At 43.6% G+C, this 21,721-nt stretch overlaps 1 protein-coding gene across 3 annotated transcripts in view; it reads right to left on the reverse strand.

Moving 5' to 3' along the window:
- ZNF516 (zinc finger protein 516) overlaps positions 1-13,978 on the reverse strand; it is a 102,851-nt gene extending 88,873 nt beyond the window's left edge. The window contains exon 1 of one of the 3 annotated variants that reach the window (XM_065832154.2): positions 13,840-13,978. The gene's annotated coding sequence lies outside the window, so the exon portion shown is untranslated. Of the gene's footprint in view, positions 1-6,167; positions 6,225-13,668; positions 13,690-13,839 lie in introns of those variants that run through there. The other 2 variants (XM_071804307.1, XM_065832160.2) reach the window with 2 other exon arrangements.
- Positions 13,979-21,721: the final 7,743 nt, after the last annotated feature.

Genomic DNA, 21,721 nt, shown 5'->3' on the forward strand with positions numbered 1-21,721 from the left:
GAACACAACTACAGAAGTTTGGAAAAACTTGCATGTCCTCCTTTATAATGCTTAAAACACCAAGTTATTACCTCTTTTTAAAAGATCAGAAACATTATACCCAGCACATTCTTTCTCAAAGTAATCAGAGTTAAGGTCATAGCAGTAAGTCACATCTAGAAAATGTGCTTTCAGGACAGATTCATGACTATTTACAGAAAAGATGGGGGATGAACAACAGACTTCCCAAGTGCTTTATTTTAATGGCTGGTTTTGCTGACAAGCAACTTTCACAAACCTAGCTTGTCCCAACAAATCGTATTCATTCACAGCAAATTCTTTGTTTCCTTTTTTAAGGAAGTTTGCTGCCAGTGCTAAAAACTAATCAGCCTTAGGTGGCTATCAGCATCCTGTCTGCCATCCTCCCAATGCTCCTGTGCCAACAGCCTGGTTTCTGGGCATAGCCCCGTTCTTCTCATGGACCCCTTGCAACACTCAGATCGCTCCCATTTTCATCCTGATCACAAACCTGCTCCACTTCATATTCCTCCTCCAAAATCTCTCATGCTCAACATGCCACATCCACACCCTCATCCCAAGCCTCTGCCACCTTCAAGTTTTGAATGTTGACACCAGCCCAAGTTCAGAAGCACATGGAAGCCAGGAAACAGGGATCACAGAGAAAGTCAGATCTGGGGGACAGGCAGGAAAAAGGTCTATGATAAAATTTAAAGTCCCTTAAACTAACTACATAGATGAAAAATTTAGTTACGTCACACTCATGCAAACACACGTGCTTGGCCAACCTCCTCCCTCTCCTAAACACCTCCTCTCCATATGCCCCTCACCACCATTATTTGCACTATAAATTTTCCCAGGACACTCAGTGATAGAGCAGAACTGCACATGCCAGGCACCGGGCAAACACGAGGTATCTCCATATCCTGCTCCTACACAGCTCTGCACACTCCCTGTCTCCTCCTCGTGCTGCTATGGGAAAGCAGAGACCACCTGGCAGGCCAGTGCCATAGAATTATAGAACAGTTTGGGTTGGAAGGGACCTTCAAAGGTCATCTAGTTCACTCCCTGTAATGGGCAGGGATATCTTCAACTAGATCAGGTTGCTCAGAGCTCCATCCAGCCTGGCCTGGAATGTCTCCAGGAATGGGGTGTCTACCACCTCTCTGGGCAACCTGGGCCAGTGTTTCATCACTCTCATTGTAAAAGATTTCTTACTCATGTCGAATCTGAATCCCTCCTCCTTTAGTTTAAAACCACTACCCCACGTTCTATCAATTTTGACACACTCTTAATTGAAAAAAATTCCCTTTCACTTGTGAAGTCAGGATTTGGAAACAGTTGTCTAGTAAAGACAGACACTACCTTAATAGCACAAAATGTTTTCTCTTCCCGTATTTCTTCTTTTATTTTTCCAGTAAAGAAATTTCTTCTTTTACTTTTCCATGGGAAATAAAACCAGTAAGATCTCAGACCATGTTAACCCATCCCAGAAAGTGACATCCAGCAATATTGTACAGGGACACGATGACTGGGGGAGCTCCAGCTGCCACCTCAGCTTCAACACTCATGAAGAAAAGCATCACCAAGGGGCAATGACTGTGTTACTACCTTAACACAGAAAACCCCAGACTCCTGCTATGGTAATTTCTGATGAAACAAAGAACAAAGATACCCATTTACAGAAACCCAGTGTCCCCAGGAACAGGGGGAACTGGTTCTTTGCCTTCAAGAGTCTTCCTGGACATTCACAACTCCTCCAAATACTTATTTTCTCCCTCATTTCTGTATGGTCTTGTTACATTCTCCTTTCCTCTAAGGCTGTGTCAGCTCCTCACATCCTGCCTTTGCCTCTCCTCCAGTTCTCCCGTGTCTCTGCAGAGACCGACGCTGATGCCAGCTGTGAAACGGCCGACAGATCTTTACAAGTCAACCAGCTCATCTTGGCATAGCTCTGCTATCCTTAACGCAAGGTGTAACCATGTGGGTGGAATTACACAAAGAGTAATTCTGCGTATCTGGTCTTCAATAAACTTCACAGAGTTGCAGTAAGACCCCACAAGAAAACTCACTCTGAGTTATGCAAGTCAAAATCCACTAGACCCAAACAGCATGGAACTGAAGTAGGGATGCCTGTGTGAACAGCCTTTTTATTGCTCCTCCACAACATTATTTTTCATACACTTTAACACATTCACACACCCCGTAACTACACATTTTTTTCTTTTTAAAATATTACTGAGGAAATTCAAACTGAAAACTATATTTTGCATTTTAGAATGAGAAAGTGGGATTTCAGCCCTTCAAATACTGTTCTCTCCTCCAAAGTGTAGAATACACTAAGTAAAGTAGAATAAACCCAGTTTGCAAGAACAACAAAAATCTGTTACACGTCTAGCATCTTCTTAGCTGTCAGACTCGCACTTCTGATCATCTTGTCCTTTTAAATGTTGAACACAGCTTAGTTTAAGAGAGTGTGTCCTTTTCCATGAGGACAACAGAGGACAGCAACTCTCTTGAGAGATGGGCGAGTATTTTTCCTGTGCAGGGGAAGTACCAACAGCGGTAGTTCCCAGACCCTGCTGAGCCAGCAGGACCATCAAAGGTCCTGATGTGCTGTAGAGTAACCTGCACTGGTCTACAAAATAACCTGGGGCAGAGAGGACTTGAACCAAACTTTAGACAAACTTCTGGATCTTGCCACTGCCCTGGGCTGCTCATCCTCTACCACATCCACTATGCTGTCTGTCCCATCTTCCAGGAGCAGAAAACTCTCACACAGAAGAGCCAAGTAAAGTGGATAACCGTCTCCCTTTCTCTCCAGTGTGGTGATGCAAGCCTTGGCTCCTGGACACCCACCCCAGAGCCTCCAGGAGCCTTGGACAAGCTTTCTGCAAGGGGAGAAGAGGACCTAGGCTTTAGAAGGGTAGGGAATTTGCCTAATTTCTTGTATCTCAAGGACCCTACTTCCTTCCCATTTCTCAGCCTGTTGGGCCACCCAGTCCTCAGTGGTTTCCTCTTTAGCTAGTATTTTCCACTCCTCTTTCAAACCAGTTCACCATCTGTTTGAACGTTTTCTTCTCCTTATTTTCTGTCAGAGCCAAGGAAGTGAAAACAGTTACGAGTCTCGCCCCACCAATCTTCTCCAGTGCTCCAGATCTAGCTACAAATTTGCAGAAATCTTCACCTGCCACTTCATTGCATTTCACTTGGCAAGTACTGAAAAGCCAACAAATGCCACTAGGTTATCTCAAGCTGTACACCACGACAAGGTAGCAAAGGGTGTGAAAGCCACAGCGTCTCCTGAGCTAGACAGCAGAAGATAAATGAGTGATATCTAAAGGGCTCCATCGCGGCTCTCATCTTTTTATGAAGACTCAGAAGGAACATCCAGGTTTGCAGTTCTATGCCTAGCTCAGAGATAAACGTGTGACCTGCAATATACAGTGGCAGATAGGTTAGGACAGGACACGCAGAAGTCATCAGTCTATTGCACAGACCACATCATATACGTTATCGTGACTAAAAAATGCCCTAGGTTCTGCACTGTGACAGTAGGAGACATAGAAGCAGTCAATTCAGCAACAGGCATTTTAAACTTTGTGCTTAGTGGCCAAGATGAATTTCACAGATTGCCTTACTACTTTTGCTCTGTTTTTCAGACTTTTTATGAAGCCAAGCCATTCCCTTACAATACCCAGGCTCCTTAGACATTCACTTCAGAGCACCAAAATGTAGGGGAATAGGCTGCCCACAGCCCAGGAGACACTTCTGAGCTCTAGACATCCTCCTTTTTAAGGGCGCCAAACTCTGAAGTGAAATATTAGCAATCCTAGCCTTTTGCACTGCTTACTTTTGTGATAGAAATACATGGTAACCTATAATCCCTAATCAACCTAGAAAATAAATGACTGATAAACCAATCTGCTTGTAACCCCATTAACAGATTCTGGCTTCAGTATCAACAGGGTAATTTGCTGATACTATTTTTAATCACGACTGCTAAACCATTAATCCCACAATTTCCACATAGTATTCTCCCCCGCCCACTTCCCCAGCCCCGCTCTAAATTTACCCAAGGTTACCAACCATTTTGCAAATCATGAAAGAGTAGATAAATAAATAACATTTGCAAATATACACCTCCTGGCACAGAAGAATGGAGAGACTCCGATTACTCGGTTGATCCCGTTAAAGCCATTACTTTCTAATTGGAAGGAGTCATTCAGAAGCAAAGCTGTGTGTCTGCTATGTCACTTGACACCCGGTATGTACCGTTCACGATAAGATGAACTCTCCAATACGCTAGCCACAATGAGAAGAAGTGGGTTATTTCTCCATACCACTGATAGTCACAGTGCTCTCCACTAAAATCTGTTCAAATTTAATGTGTTCCAGGCTATCAAAATAAATTGTCATGTTTTCTCAACCTGGCATTAAAACATTCTCCAAGTATCATTATTAATGCCAATATAAATTATGCATTGAAGATCACAGCATTCATTACAGAGGCAAAATTTATCTGGGGGGAAAGGGAAAAAGGAGAGAAACAGAGCAAATCTAATTAAAGTATTTATAGATTTTGTACAGCTTTAGTCAGTAGTGATGAAAACGCTTCTCTAAAATGGTCTTAAAATAAGCATTCACAGAGTCATTAAAAACAGTACCAAGAAAGTATTGTGTTAATTAGTCAAAGGTACAGTTACAGACAGGATGTTGCAAAGGGGCTGACGTGATAATACACGAGACTGGTAGATTATCCAAGGATGTATGGACGTGCTAGCACAACAATCTGGAAGACAGACCCTTGGTTTCATGTAAGCAGCTACACACAGGCGGAAAAGCTGTGTTTAGTGTTGGAAGGGTGGTGTTTAATGCTCCTTTCAACTTCCATAAATTACAACGTTAGCCATTCCTAATTGGTATACATCAGTATTCAAACACCACATTGAAATTAGAAGCTTAGCTGTCTTTTGGTACGCTAATAGATACTTCACAAAAACGCATTAATAACCTAGTTGAAATATTTTTTGTATTCCAAGGTTAAGAGAAACGACTTTAAGAGACAGATGGTGAGCAACTGGTATGTCCCTGAGGAGTGCCACCGACTTTTGGAAGTTCTCACGCAACACACTGTATGGGGCTATCTCCTGTTTACTGCGAGCCTCAGGACTTCTGAGCAGAGCCCCATCCGAAGCCTTGAAAATATGCACAGCTAGGGCAGCACAGGGAGAAAGCAAGCCTAAAAATACAGCTCCCAGGGACTCCAAATCCAAAGGGAAAATAAGAGACCTTATTTCCCTAATTGCATAGTTTAAGTCAGTCCTTAAGCTGCCTGATTCGTGGTTTTATCCTACTTGTGGCTGCCAGTACTGGTACCAGCTCACCAACACAGGTGCCTCACAGTCTGCAGCAAGGGAAGCCAGAATGCATCCATTAAAATAGAGAACGAAGCAACCTCTGTGCAAAGACTGGAGTGGCGAGGGTGGGGGGGAGAAAGTCTTTGCGAGCACATCTTCAACCATCAAAGGAGCAGCTCTAGTTTCAGCCAGCAGAGACCGTAACACCTCGCCCCGCAATCCTTTACAACACACTGTGTCACTAGCTATTGTTCATAACTCTTCCCACAAATCGTTTCAACATTCAGAGACCGACTATTTCTAAAGGAAATTATTTCAGAAGAAAAAAAAATGCTTACTCATGAACCTGGTATCATTATAACAATGAGGCAAAACAGCTAAAGACACAGCTACATTGCACAACTCTGAAAGCATCATTTATTGTACTAGATTTCAGAAAAAGAACATTCTGAAACACTGAAATAAATCAAAGCATAAATGTGACTTGTTGTCAGCTCATACAATATGGGTTAAATGTTACCATATGGTGAGTGCACACGTGTTACTCTTTTAAAAACAAAGAACATGGCTAATTTCTTTCCCAAATCTATTTTTAAATAAACATGATTATTTTAAAATGAGGCTACCATTGTGCCTAAAACACCTCAGTTTCCACTAGCCTCTCTTTCTTTATTGAAAACTAATGCCACTTCACTGCTCACCATCTTTTTAAAACGGCAAGGAAAAATTATCATTAAGTCAGTATTATCCCAGTAATAAGCCAACACAAGCATTTCTACGCAGTGTAAAAATAGTGACAAGCCAACTCACCGTTCTTCCTTTATTTTACCTGCCGGTAAAGCAAAGCATGCGCGTGTGTGCAATGCGTTAAAACTCACTGACACATGATCCGATTTTCAGCAAACACTCCCAACAGGACCTGCACGATACACAGAGCTCTCGTTTTCTCTGCACACTCCCCCAGTCATGTATTGAAACATACAGTTTTGGTACATTCCCAACCAAAAAAAGAAAAAACAACAGGAAAAAAAAAAGGACCAAAGTAAACATGTATGAAACACAGGCAGGGCAGCTGGAGCGGATGCTGTTGGTTTGAAAATTGTCTGTCTAGCCTCTGTGCCGAGTATTTGTTTTTATCATTATACTACAATTGAAACATGTCAGGAGCCTAAAAATAGCTACAAATTGTAATTACATATGCTTTGTAGTTTCTGTTTAACTTCGAAAAGAAGATTAAAAGCTAGATCATTTTAGAAACTGGTCTTAAAGATTTGGGGAGCCACAAAATCGTTCTAGTTTGCAATTTGGAGTACGTTGCTGGAAAATGTTTCCTTTGGGACGTGAACATGACAGCCCCAGCACTGCGAAGCAAGCTCCCAATGCCATACAGCAAGATGGCAAGAAAGAAAAGGCAGAAGAGTGGACAAAGAAAAAAAGTAATTTCTTAGAGGTTCCAAGAGTGCCCTGATTACGGATGTAATACTATAAGCTTTAATTAGGAGCTAAGTGCTGTGTGCTAAATTCATCCCCCACAAACAGCCTTGTAAATTCAGAGTCATCCTACTAAAGTTACCGTGGGTTTTACGACAACTGTACAACAGCAAGGCCTGGCCTGTGGCTTCTGCAACAGCCCATAACCAAACGTGGACTTTGTTGAAGGAGCATTAAGCTACGCAATATCCTGCTGATACAAATTAAATTGTTCTCCACAAGCAACCGCTTTGATGAAAAGTTAGCAAAAGTGGATCTTAAGTAGTAATCAGAATGTAAGTAGTCTTGAATCCACAGTAAAAAGCCTCTGTTTCTCCGCAATGTAAGACTGAAAACAGTTTAGACCAGTGTCTTCATTAACGCGTGACTTTGTCACTGCGTAAACAGCCTCTGTCCCCATGTCACTGCAACAGGGCTCCTTCTGCAATGTCAGCTCACAACTCCAGAGCAATAAACAAATGAATCATCTCTCAACAGCCCTGTGCTATTGCTATAAAATACCTGCTAGAACTTATTAGTCAAAAAATAGTTTGGCGGTAACTTAAGAGATGCAAGTATTGTCCATCCGCGCGCTAATTTAATCTGGGAACATATGCTTAATGCCCTGAGTCCGTTTGCACAAAGGCTGTTGCCGTAATACAGTTTCAGGAACGCAAGGAGAAACTGCTAACATCAAGCGTGTAACAACGCTGATGGGCCTCTACAGATAACCCAGCTGTAAACAACATCAAAAAATGAATAATCGACGTTGAGCAATCATCGCATCAAAAGAAACAGAGCTTGCTGGCTTCAAACAGCAAAGCAGGTTCAGCAGATCAAGAGACAGAACATTTGCTGACTAACAGTTAGGTAATGAAAGTAAACATTTGCAATGAAGTCATCACCCTAACGAGAGCCATGCCAACCTTAACTACCTGGACCATAATCCACCAGTGCGTTTTAATGCGGGCTCACTAACATAATATTTACTAGAACCTCTCCTGCTGGAAAAGGAAAGGAAGTCTCATTTACTTTTAACATAGAAGTGACAATGAAGAAATGCTGCTATTTGTTAAGTCTTTCTAACTCCCAGGTACGGTACTGGTGACACCCAGGGAGTTACTGTGCAGTCAAAGTGGGTAACTGAAAAAGAGAATTTTGCCTTCAGTGACTGAGTCAGAACAGCTTTATCCTAGCACTGAAGTGTATAAACATTTGAAGTATGTAAGATGTCTGCTTTGAAAAATCAATGTTGCTCCAAGGTTCAAATATTTATATTGCAAATATCTAATCAAAGAAATGTGACTTTTTTTTTCTGCTTTTTTGCCATGCAATGACTAATTAACTGGATTAAGTCTATGGCTACAGAAAAAAAAAAAAATTAAAAAATCACTGTAGTATGTTTTAGCTGATTAACTGCTGATGCTGTTAAGGATTTCAGACTCACATAGAGAAACTGTAATTCTACCCAGAGACACCCTCATGCAACTAGTAGCCAATGGGAGTGGTAAGCAGGCTTATTATGGGACAGCACTGGGCTCACAGGCAGCAAGTCAATTTATGGTTGTATTGTTGTATGGTTGTATTGTACACGCTCTTATCCAACTAAGGAATATCACACAGCTATGAAAAACAGTAGTAGTCCTCTTCCTCTTTCTGCACAGAAACCTAATGCCCATTCAGGCTTAAAAGGTATGCATCTACAAATTCATACTTGTATCTCAAACACTTAAACAGGTACATTTTTACCTGTAAAATTTGCAAGTTCGGACAAGTTGCCTCCTGTGAAACGCAACCACTTTGTATTTAAGCTTTCTATTCAGATGACTTTAAGAAACAATACAGTCAAACCCAGCTTTCCAGTTTGAGTATACATATATGGACTTCACCACTGGTCTCACAAAAGCTTATGCATTGGCTCATTTTGCATACTGTATGTAATCCCAGAGAAGTCCTGGAAGTACTTGGCATGAATTTAAGTCTTCACAGAAGTGCGGCCTTTCAAAGTTGACAGGTTTTGGTTCATACTAAATATAGACATTCTCCATTCAATGCGACTTCAGTGTAAAACTCACCAGTTAAGACCACAAGTAACTATAGGTAACTCTGTTGAAGTCATTTGCACATAAAGACCTTAAAAAATGTGAATAAATACACTGCCCAAAGTTTTACCCAAAGTTTGCAAGAGTTGGTGACTACATCATTCATCTGATGATATTCTTCCAGGCTGCCCCCTCTGGTACCAGCTACAGAAACACCCACAGTAAGGTGCATTCTAAAGGCTACTAATTTTTCAGTCAATTGAAGCCAACATTCCTGCTTCTGAAGCAGATCTGTGAAGTTTTAAGTCATAAACATCTTCCTTTCCTGAAAGGAGGGGTGGCTGCACTTTCAGGCAGTTCAACAGGCAGAGAACAGAACGATGGCACAATCATTTTCACACCTTCAGTGAGTACTTCTGTACTGGTAACTGCCATTATTAAATCTTGGTGACAGCACGATACTATGACCAACTATAAAAACATGCGATGAACCTGATTTTTAAAGCAATGACATCAGTCACTGTCACAGGAAAACTTCTGTCTACAAAAGCTGAATGTCACTCCTGTTGCTCCATTTCAGCTAGCTATATACTGAGGTCCCTTGCAAATAACAATAAGAAGCTTTCACCTTAGTGATGTAAACTGTTTTCCTTTCTATGATGCACAGAGAAGTAGTCATTCACATTCATGGAGGGACTGTATAGAGCTCTTGATGCATATTGTTTTAGTCACGTACAGCAATTTAGAAGGTCATGCTGAGCTTAGATAGGAGCCCTACTAACAAATATCACTTCTCTCTCTAAACGTTTGGGGGTTTTTTGGGACACTCTTCCATCAGATCATTCCTTAAGGTAACATTATTCTCAACAATGTTTGATTTTTCTTTTTTTTTTTTTTTCTTTCGTAAGCATTATCTTTGCATATTAACCTAACATTTTAGAGGGGGGTTATAATGCTCACACAGACCACATAATATTTATCACTAACTAGATGTCACTTCAACATCACTGTTTTACGAGAACTAAAGGCTTGAAAACTAATTATGGGAAAGAATTATTAGAGATACTTAAATGATATTTTAAAACCAGAGTCAGTGAAGACGCGCACCATGCCAGTAACACAAAGCTCCACACAAAATACTTTATTGTACAGAGCTCATTCCAGATGGTTATAGCAGCTACTCTTGCGAAAATAAAGAAATCTCCTGGAATAACTGCACCATAACACTATTACACCACAGGTGCTCTTACAGAACTTCAGCTTCCAGTTTTACCAGGGAGAAAGCTCCGAAAACCACTGTGACTCACCCCTCCTCACTGCCCAGCAGGACAAGTTGGGGTGCGCAGAGCAGCGTACGACCAGGGTCACCAGCCGTGGGTTTGCTGTGACAGAGCCAAAGGACACGCTGGTGGGAAACAAAGCGGCAGCTCTGAGAGAGACCACTCGTCCCTGCCAGCTGATGCAACCACAGGAGCGAAACTCTCAAAATGTTCCCTGCCTTGATGAAAACTTTGCTCCCATCACCGCCACGCCTCCCCAGCACTGCTTTCACCCCAAAACACCCAATACCTCTTGTAATACAGTTACTGTTGGCGTATTAGCAGCAGCAAGCCTGGGAGGCAAGCATGGGGGGCTCCACTGGAGAAGTAGGTAGGTCCCTGCTCCAGGCACCCACTACCACCCGCACCCACTCCCGGGGCACAGCATGAGCGCTACACACACACATGCGTGAGCACACACATGCACCTGACACAATGCAGCACCTCCCCAGCCCTGCACCCCTGCGATCCACATCCCAGCGTGCACACACACACCCACCCACCCCAACCCCAGCACAACCTGCGCACACACAAACATGTGGCCCACGTTGCAGCAGTGCAACACAGCCCATGCACAGCCCTGCACGCTGCTTGCAACATATGCACTTGTCCCGCAAACAACTGCGTGCCCCTACACACACCCCTGCAGGGTTGAGGGGGAGATAGAGGGGAAGCAGCTGCAGGTCACTGCTCTCCCTTAGGGTCTGCATCCTCTTGCTTGGTCCCCTCTTCAGGGCATGCGGGGTCTTAAAGCACCACAGGAAAGCAACGGTCAAAAATCAAGAGATGCACACCCTGCAGAATAGAACTCTGAGCTATCAACCCACCCGCACACCATGCACAGGGAGGAGGGCACAAAGGAAATCTGACAGAAGAGCCTGAAAAACAGACACCACCCCCCCGCCCCCCCCCCCCAAAAAAAGTAACCCACATTTTCCCATTCAGCTTCTGCTTTAAATTATATGGGTTGTTGTGGGTTTTTTTTTTTTGGGGGGGGGGAATCCAAGCAAATACACGGTTGCCAAGCCGAGTTAATGAAAAACCCTTCGGCTGTTAACTCATTTAGTACAGCAAGCATGAAATAAAGTTCGTGGCACAGGGCCAAAGCACGGCGGCCCTTCGCTGGGCAGGCCTCTGGGACCTCTCCCCGACTGACCGCCGAGCAGCCAGCCCGCAATTCTGAAGAGCTGCGACCTTCCCCTAGAAATCAATTAATCCGTCAAAAAAAAAAAAAAAAAAAAAAAAAAGAAGAATAAAATATCGATAGCACTGCCGGGCTCAAGGAGATTTCGTAACGGCACTTTTAAATCCACTTCCAAAAAAAGCCCAACCCCTTCAACCCCGCCACTGAGAGGGGAAGCTGCGAGGGGATATAAATAACGAGGCTGGGCGGAGGATGCGCACACCGCCGGGGCCGGGCGAAAGCAGGAGCCTGGCCCGGCGGCTCCTCCCGGCTTTTCGTCCCACCTCGCCGCGCCTCGACAACCCGGAGCCGAGCGGGGCGGGCCCGGGCGGTGGCGGGGGGCGGGCCGGCGGGCTGGGGCCGCCCCGGCGGGGCGGGCAGCGCCAGCGGGCGGGGCTCCACGGGGCATCCGTCCGGCCCCCCCTCGCCCCCGACCCGCGGCAGCACCCCCGGCACCCCTCCCCACCAAGGAAACTTCTCCGCTCGCAGGGAAAGAGTTCGGGTCCCCGGCCGGGGAGACGCTGGGGGCGAGCCAGGGAGCGCCTCGCTATGGGGAGCGGGGTGGGGAAGAGGGAGGAGGAGGAGGAGGAAGAGGAGGAGACGGCGAGAGAGTTGCGCCTCTCCCCAAAAAGGGACTTTGACCCCGCACCGCTCTCCGGCAGTCCCCGAATTACGTATTTTTGTCACAGGTCGGATCCTAACGCGCGTCGGCACAGCGTCTAATTTATGAGCTCATCAGCCTAATTTCATTATTTAATCATGCGCCCAGCAATCGTGTTTCCTTAAGAAAGGACTGACCTATTTTTGGCTGGAGATAAACGATCATGTTAACAGATGTTAATCTTGTAATCTGTTTTTCCTGCAAGCACTTCGCATACCCGCGTTTCAAACATTTAAAAAAATAATTTAAAAAAATATTTCCCAACCGACTTGACGTCACGATTCAGTTCTTATTAGAAAAAAAAAAATCTCGCAATGGTTTCAAAGACATTAAATCTTTTTCACTTTATAAATGCTGATTTGTTCTGCCTCAACTCCCACAGGCTTTTATTTGCATTTCAAATTCCACAGGTTACACCAGTCGCCTTTTCAGAAAATGTAAACTAACAATAAGGCAGCAAATACGGGGCGGGGGGGGAGAGAACCCTGCATCTGGATTAAATAAAGACTAGAATTAATGTTTAGAGAGTAGTCCGAGCAAAATTATATTTGCACCTACAGTGCCCGAGCGCCTCCGTATCTATAGGGGTAACATAAAGGATAAGTTGTGGGCACACACAATGCGCATTCCCCAGAAGATCCTTGTCTGCTGCTGGGAGCTTATTAACGTTCCCAATAAATGGTGCTGACTTCAAACCGACACTTTTCGGCTTAAAACACAGGGTTTGTCTCCAGCAGTAATTGCAGAGGTTAGCTAGTTGGAGGGGAAAAACAACGGCCGGCTGTCATGTTCCGCACGCCTCCCCACACGTACTGCCTATTTTAACACCCCACCTTGTTCCCTCACAGCAAAGTTTACCCATCCAAACTTTCCTCAACTTGCCCGAGTACTTAATTCGCATTAGGATCGCGACTAGGCGCTATGCTAATTATCACCGAAGATAGTAGCGGGGGGAGGGAGGGACCAGGAGGAGGAGGAAAGCTTTTATAGCACAAAATGTCTGGAACTGCATTATTTCTATTCTTCTCTTCTCTCTCTCCTTCCCCCTCTCCCGTAGATCTTCCCCCCCCCCTTTTTTTTAACATACAAACTCCCTGTCATTCTCCCCACCCCACCCGCATCAAATGGGCTATTTTCCTCTTCTGGAAATAATCGCTACAAAGACATTGTCCTTCGGGCCCTTCTCGCTCTCTATATGTGAATAATTGTTTTCTCTGCTCGCCCACCCCCAACTTCCTTTGATAAACTGTGTACTTCGGTAACGGGGATCACGCAGCTATCGACTCGCAACGGAGCGGATAGTAGCTAAAAAAACAAGGGGGAGGGGGGCACACAACCACACACCAGGCATTTCACGCACACACAAAATCAATACTATCAGGGAGGGGGAAAAAAAAAAACACCACCACTTAATAATTTAAGTGGCTACTCGGAGCTCGAAGACCCATCACCCACCTTCATTAGCCGAAGCATTTTACTTTAAAGTGAGGCAATTTGTTCTTTGTTTCTTAATGGATTAATATCGCTGTTCGCTCCCCCCGCCTCTGACAGACCGTACAAAGCCAAAAGGCTCCCAGAGCCCACAAATCGCGCCCCCCCCCACCCCGCCCGGCACCACCACTGCAGTAAAACCAACCTCCTCCTCGCGAAACAGCGCAAAGTTACCATTTTAGAGCCGCTCCGATGACCGAGGGGATAGTCCCTATTCCCGGGGAGTGGGGGCGCGAAGTTTTTCTTTTATTCCCCAGGGGTGCATCCCGAGGACCCCCCGCCCCCCGAGCCAGCCCCCCGCTCCGCCACCCCTCACCTCCTCCGCTGCCGGCTGCAATGTTCGGGGAAGGGCGCGCCGAGCCACCCGCCGCCCTGAAGGTGAAACCATGCGCCGCATGCGAGCGGTCGCCAGCTGCACATGATCCGCCGAGCGGCTCCACTGGCGCGGGTGGGGGCGGCCCGCCGGCCCCCGCCGCGCCCCGCGCCCGCGCACCGCCCCCGCCCGCCGCGCCCGCCCCCCCGCCCGCCCCGCGTCCCCCCGCGCCCGCGATGGCCGGCCCGGTGCGGAGCCCGCAGGACGGTGACTATTGTCTCCGCGGAGCAAAGTTGGGGCGCGGGGTGCGGCCGCCCCGGGGTGGGGGTAGCCGGACCCCGCGTTGTGCGGGTGCGGAGTGGCGCTCCGGTCCGCCGCCACCCCGGTTCCCACGTACCTCCGCTACGAAAGGTGCGAGTTGGAGTTGCCCCAGATATATTTCTATTAGAAACTTTTTTTTTTTTTTGCGAATTCCACTGGTAAAATATTTATGGATCTATTGAAATGCGCAGAAACAACAACATTAAAGTCTTCAATCAAGATCAAAGAGGAATACTGTTCAACAGCCACGCTGGGGAAGTTGAAAGACCTCCGAACAAATCAATCTGCCATATGGCTTTAAAAAAAAAAAAAGAAAACACAACAAAAAAGCACCACCTCTCCTGTATCTGAAAAGTTCAAGTCTTGTTTTCCTGCGTGATTTGCGAAGCTCGGTTTAATCACGCCAAATCTGTGTGCCATAGGCGAGGGGAGTATGTTTAGTCTATGGCTGGAAAGCCTAATTTAATCTGCTAAAGCTTGCTACTAGACATCAAGGGTGTGGAGGCTTTTTTTTTCTCTTTCTTTGTCTCCTAATGTGCGATGACGTAGAATCGGTACGGAGGACTTTTGACGGAGGGTCGGTGTTATCTCGGCGCCCTGGGCTGGCAGAGCCTCCCCCCGCCCCGAGCACCCCGGCTCCGAGCCCCCCCTCCGAATCTGCCCCCCGGTCCCGCCCCGGCGCACCGGCCCCGCTCCTGCCTCCCTCCAGCCCCGTCTTGCACTTGGGACGCAAATCACTCCGGCACCTCTGGCAAAGAGAAGAAAATAAAATTGGGGCGGGAGGGGGAGGCTTTAAATCCTGCCCTTTCCAGTGCTTATTACCAGAACCCTCGGAATAAAGGAAAGGGGCGGGGGGGGGTGGTCAGCGAGTGAGAGGGAAAGTTGGTAATGAAGGATACACGAATCATAAAATGTAAGCTATGTGTGATTAATGATCTGCACTAATTTGAATAGCAGGCGTGTTAAAGGTCATTGACAATTGTTGCTGCTTTCAGCATGAATGCCCGAGCGGGATGTATTTGGGACAATCAAATTTAATTCTAATTCACAGGAAAAAATATTATCGGACGTGCATAGCAGCTGGTCAAAATACAGAGAGGGCGCGCTTTAAAAAATGTGCCTCGCCTGCCCTTCAAAGGCAGCTTCATTACTTTAAGGTAGTGTTTTTAAATGTCTCAATAGTAAATAATGTATCTGGAATGTCTGGATTTTGTTCCTTATGCATCAGCATCTTTCCTGCACACTTTTTCAATCACAGGCCAAATTGCGTTTTCGGTTACTCCAGACATGCAGTGTTTTGTGGGAATTCCGAGTTCACTGATTCCGGATTTACCTGCGAATGGACCAGAGCAGACGTCACATCCCTAAGCTTGAAGAATTCACCCCAGGCACAAGCCTATAACACGAGACAGTAGGTTTTCTAATCACAGTTTGTATAGCAGTTTAGCGTTTCTTTACACAAAGACTAAGAAATCCATTATAAATCAGCATTCCTGGGCAGTTTTAGTGCTACAGTATTAGGCTAATAATTTCCATATGGTGAAAATTGACAAGTCAGAGCAATGAAAGGTGCATGAGACTTCCCAACTCCTCTACATAAAAATGTGATTTTTATGACCTAGTCCTTTTCTCTTATAGTCCATAGAGGTTCTCTTCCTCAGACAGTAAAAGGTGAGCACACTCCACACAGTGCTTGCTGTGTTACTTGACAGAGTAATGTTTAAAATGCTTGCTCTTTTCCATATTTGCTTCCGTAGGGCCCAGTCTTGTGCTCTTTGTTCCCATAAAAAAATAAGGTCCTGAGGCTAGGGGTGTGACAGGACTGGAGAACCCATCTCAGGCGTAGTAAGAGAGGGGTATTCCACTTTAATGGAATGGCAATTAAAAATTCAGAAGATGTAGAGACTTTAAAAACAATCAAGCCGTATATTAATTTCATGGAAAGTCACTAGCAGAGTTCCTCCGTCCATGTAATTTTAAACAGGAGATTTTCTCACATTTCTTCTGCTGATTCCAGCGCTTCTGGGTTTTAAAAGCAAAACTGGAACAGTATAAGAATTTATAGACTTAAAAGAGAGCAAAATGTATTTACACAATATTGTCAATGTAGAAATTTCAGGTGGAGAAGACATTCTGAATTTTCAAATCATTAGTAACATACCATTACCATGGGAGATTAATCTGTTTGCAGACACTGTTTACCCATTTTATCTTTGCCAGAAATCTTCCAGGAGATGTCCTCCCATTTCAAATTCGCTAAATTACGGTATTTTGTATGAGAATGTCAGCGATATTAATGGCTCAATACGTGTTTTGCTATTTATAGACTTGCATGTATAATAATTCTGGCTAATGAAATATTTGAAGCAGGAAAACATTTATTTACTTTTGCTATGGTCTAATAAATTATTTGTTCAGCATTTGGGACCAGGCTTTCTCAAGTTAAGGAAAATGGCATTTTGATGAAAATCTGTGCAATGACTTGTCTGCATAACTTAGCCTTAGGAATGATTGGTGGAAGTTTAGATAAGAAAAGGTTTCTGAGAAACACCATCATAGAAGAGCAAGGAAAAAAAAAGGCCGTGTCTTGAAAAGCAAAGCTGAAAGCATATAAAAATACTTCAAGGCAAGCAAACAAGCCAAGTTTGGATTACATTTCATATATATGTGTGTGCATGTGTGCACATATACATGTAACATACACAGATATATTCAGGGAAATGTAATCTAGAGGAGAAAATTGCTTTAGCACTTGCTCTGTGCTTGCTCAGAGTTTTTGTTGTTACAAACCTATCTGAGATTTAGTGAATGTATCTAAGGAATCGGTCTCGCCATCTCAAGACTCAGACCAGCATTTTCCTTGGAGTCATCCCTTCATATTTGTTTCTCAACAACCTTTTCTAAACACAGCCCTTAGCTTTAGTTAGTTCTCCAGTTCTGCCAGTAAAACAATATATATCAATTTTAATCTAAACCAGAAATTTTGTTTTCAAAGTGTGCTTGGGTCAGAAAAAAAGAGCTCACAAATCCTGACAACAAATAATCTTCTAAACTCTAAATCACACTTTTTCTTGGTATATTTGAAAATACGAAGAGCCATGAGCAGAAGTTACAAACTGGAAGTCACAGGCAGCTGTAATACTCATGTACATCTGCAGATCACCACACAGAAATATTCCCAGTGATGCTTTTTATCAAGAAACTAAAATTTCTGACTCCAATTAAGATGAGACACTCTAACACTGGTGTTCTGTCAGAGTTTGTGGGTGGCACAAATTTCCCTCTGAGACAAAATGGTTTCAATCAATAACAAGCGTATATTCTTTGATAAAATACGTCGACTTCTCATGTGTGCCACAAAAATCTTTCTCTCTTCTTCGGTCATGCTTCAGTAGCTGTGCAGTGTCAGGCTGCTTCCAAAGTTTGTGCTATGAAAACACACCACAACCCAGCAAAGTTTTGGACACCGGTGTCTGTATGGATTGAGGTCAAGCTCTTACGCCCTGTTAATTTAGGCACAAATCTAGCAAGCAGATTGGAAAATAATTTTCCATTTGAAGGGCTGCACATATTTTGGGAGAATTTATTATAAGTGACTTGGGCATATCTGATGACAAATTGTAGGGGGTGTGAGGATGTGATCATATCCTCTTTGCCTTTTACTCATACAGATTGTCTCCTTGCAATGGCATTGCTTTAATGATAAAAGATGATTGGTGTTTGTCTCCATCATCTTATTTATGGCATGTAACGAGCTTTTCCTCGTGGCAGAAATAATCCAGAGACTTTTCTTGAAGAATCAACTTTTTTAACTCGAATGTCTTTCATATTTGCCCTGACCATCAGCACAGTTTCTAGGATATAACCTGATTTTGATTTTTGCGCTTTGATCCTCTCAAACCCACTCTTTTTTTTTTTTTTTTTTTTTTTTTTTGCATCATGTTATTCAACATTGCTTTTACAAAGACACTGAGGAAGAGAGCAGAAAAAGTTAATATTACAAAGTAAGTAGAGTCCCAGTGTACATGGTTATTTTAGGTTCATGTTAAATGCTGTATATAGTACCAACTTTTCAAGTCCTGGCAGTCAGATTTTCTCACCCATATGTAATTTTACAAACTGTATCACGGCTTCACAGCAGGTAGGGAGCCCACAAACCTGCTCTTAATTTCAGCTTAACTGGAAGAATCTCAGCAGCAGCTGGTTTCAGAATAGCTGATACAGACTTCCACAGATGTGGCCCATAATAGGTTCAGAAATAAAAAAGAACTAGGCCACAACGTAGAATTAATTTCAATGAAGACAAATTCAATAAGGATGCCACTTGTAAGAGACTTTTTTTTTCCTTTTTCGATAAAGAGAGATCTTTGGGAGGGCATATTTCTGTGGCCTGGGTTTTTTCATGCTGTCTACCGATCCTAAGACTGCAGTACACCAATTTTCTGGCAGGCTGGACCTGGCTGTTAGCAGGCTGCACTCTCTCAAAGCAAAGAAACGGGCTATTTCTGAGTTTGTGTAGCCTCCCCTCCCCCTCACCCTTCTTATGTTCCTCCAAGCATAACTGATAGTACTGGAGTGCTTGTGCGCTTTTCTAACTGGACCAGACAAAGAGGTACAATAGCTAAAAATGACCTCTGATGAGACAGCGAATGCGCTGCCCGATACGACTGGGGAAACTGGTTGCCAGCTCTAAAACAACACGTTATTTGGTGATGTTTCACGAACTTGAAATGAAGGAATACAGGAAAAAAATAGTTTCACGAATGTTCATTTCTGGGGAGTTGTAAGGGGACGGTTTTGAACCGTTTCTGTAACAGCATGGTAAATGCACTGGTGTACTATCAGCTTCTGCTGAGGAAAAAGTACCTCAAAAGTAAAAGTGGAACAAAACAGTCACTTGTTCTCGCTAACAAAATTTCCCTTGACGTTCTGTGCAGTGGTCTAAGTGTTTGAATAATCTTGGTTTATATGGTCTTTCAGCTCAGGCATGCGAGGAAAAAGGAACTTCAAAAAGAGAATATTTTACCTGACGTGTACTATTTTAGGGCTTCAGTAATTAGAGAACTGCAAAGGTCAAAATAGCCATCAATATCACGAGCAACAGAGTAGAAATAACATGTTTAAGAGGAAGTTAGTTGGTTGGCTGTAACATAATATGCCATAAGCACTAGGATGTGGATCTGCAATGACGAGCAGCAGAAGACACAGAAAAACTTAACCAGCGTCAGATATTTATTTTGCTGAAAGCACACAAGAATTTGCAAATAATAAATAGAGATGCTTTCGAGTCTAAATCCCAGATTTTATTACCTCACTGCACAGATGCTGCAGCCTATACTGAGGTCCATCCACGCAGATCCCTTCACAGCCTGGAGAAAAAGTTTGCTGCTGCCTGCTAACCTTTCAGTGAGCCAGGCAAAAAACTCAGGATTCAGAAGCTCCCAAACCTTTTTTCCACCTTCTGGATCTCATTTGAATCAGAAATGTGTGGCATTAACCACTCCTGGCTACCTCTTAATGTCAAATCATGCAATACTGGATTAGGGTGGGTAGCTAAAATGTTGCTGTGTGTCTGGTACTCCTAAAACTGTGTGTTCCAGCCTGTATTTCTAAACAGGCATAACTTAAAAATGAGTTAGAGTACAATGATTATGTCTAAAGATGCAGTAGTTTTCAATAGCATAAGTCATAATAAAGATGCACAGTTCTGGGGAAAATTATTTTGAGAATGGGAACTCTTCCAAAAACTTCCCACGATTTCTTTCATTGCTGATACACCATTTTTCTTCCCTGTACAATTTTATGCCAAATTGGCTACTTTTCTAATTTCCCCATAAATCACGCAAAATTCATTACTCCTTTTTCCACGTTTGGATCCACAAATCAGCTGTGTGAATCCATTCTACTGAGAGAAACAGGCTGAAACAAATGACCGGGATCATTAGTATAAAATTATTGGCATAAAATTATCAGCAAAAAATTATTTTTTAAACTGAAAACAGAAGAAGGCTTCTGGTTTCTTGCTTCCAATGGGTTCAAAAGACAGAAGTAAGTTAGGGAAGTCGGTCTGCTACAGACTTTGTGAGGCATTTGCCTTTTTCCTCTGTTAAACTCCAAAGCTAATAAACCCGGAGCATTCAGTAACAAGTGAGGCTCTCATGTCAACAAAGGCCTTACTTAGAGACCGCGAGGTTTTGAGAAACTTCTGTGGCGAGGATTTGAAGATATTTTAATCATACACAGCGTACTTTGAACGTGCACTTTTGCTTCTCTGTTTCCTACAGTATAATCCCCTTTGCTTTTCCTCCCCCTGTGTTTTAAAACGAGCACAGAAAAGGCCGAATGTTAAACTACACTATTCAATTGTCCGGTAAGTACACAAATTCTGTTCAAATCAGAACAAACTTTCAAGCTGACAGAAAGGGGTATTTGGATTTCTATTTTATCCCGGAAACCCTGCTGAACACCAGTGGGGTGGGGAATATAGCCATATCAGACCAACAAAAGGCTCCTAATGTAGTTAAGACCTCCTCCCCCCTCCTCTCCAAGGAAGCCGGCTGGAATAGCTTTTGCTATCGGAATTGTTTGCAGAATAACCAAACTAAAGCAGCTCCCTACGTGAGAATAAGCAACACTTTTATTCTAAAACACTTATCTCACTTTGTAAGGAGATTAACAGGCTATTTGGGAGATATTTTGAATGTTGTTCTTGTGGAGCAATACCTCTTTTTTTTTTTTTTTCTTTCTATTTACGTTTTCATTTGCTTCTCTGACAAAAGCGGTGATGTACTCACTCAATAAAGCAGTTATCACATATGCCAGCAACTCTTAGATTCTTTCATCTGTGCGAAAGATCACTAAGTACTATTTTTATTGCAAAGGATCCCATTAATATCAATGGTGCAAGCATCCTGTTAGCTCCTAGGGGCTTTGTATAACAAAAGGGCTACACTGAATAAAGTCAAATGTGGTAGATCTACTCTTCACATCAGTAGTATGACAGTGTTCTTGTAATACAAGATGAACCACTAACCATACTTTTATTGCTATAAAGTGTGATGCTGTGTAATATCCCACATATTTTTCCCTAAAACATTAGAATATGTCATGCTAAATCCCTCTACTATCTAAAGAGTCCAGAATCCCATTTATTTTGATGGGACTTGCTGTAATAAAAATACATTGCAAAATAAGTGTGGTAACAACACTGCCAAAAACGCTCGCAGAATGATGCTGTCAGTACTGTCCAAGCCAATGTTTTGTCTCTCCAGAGAAGAAGGATGCATATGAACACATACTGGCAACTTCATTTGGTGTGCTTGCTAAAGTTTCTGTTTGTTGGTTTGTTTGTTGTACAGAATTAAAGAGAACTGGGTTCACCATTTACCACTTAACTCCCTGAAGGCTCCACTAGGTTGAACTGACCTCACACATGTATCTGTACGTCTGTAGTCCACAGGAGAGACAACATGAGGCATAAATGGGAAGAAGGGGTCAAGGTACCATGAAGAGAGGCCAGGAGCCCTCTTGCCATGTAACCCCAGCCACTGTTATGGTGGTCCCA

The sequence above is a fragment of the Patagioenas fasciata genome, chromosome 2 (genome assembly GCF_037038585.1).
Source record: "Patagioenas fasciata isolate bPatFas1 chromosome 2, bPatFas1.hap1, whole genome shotgun sequence".
Classification (NCBI taxonomy): Eukaryota; Metazoa; Chordata; class Aves; order Columbiformes; family Columbidae; genus Patagioenas; species Patagioenas fasciata.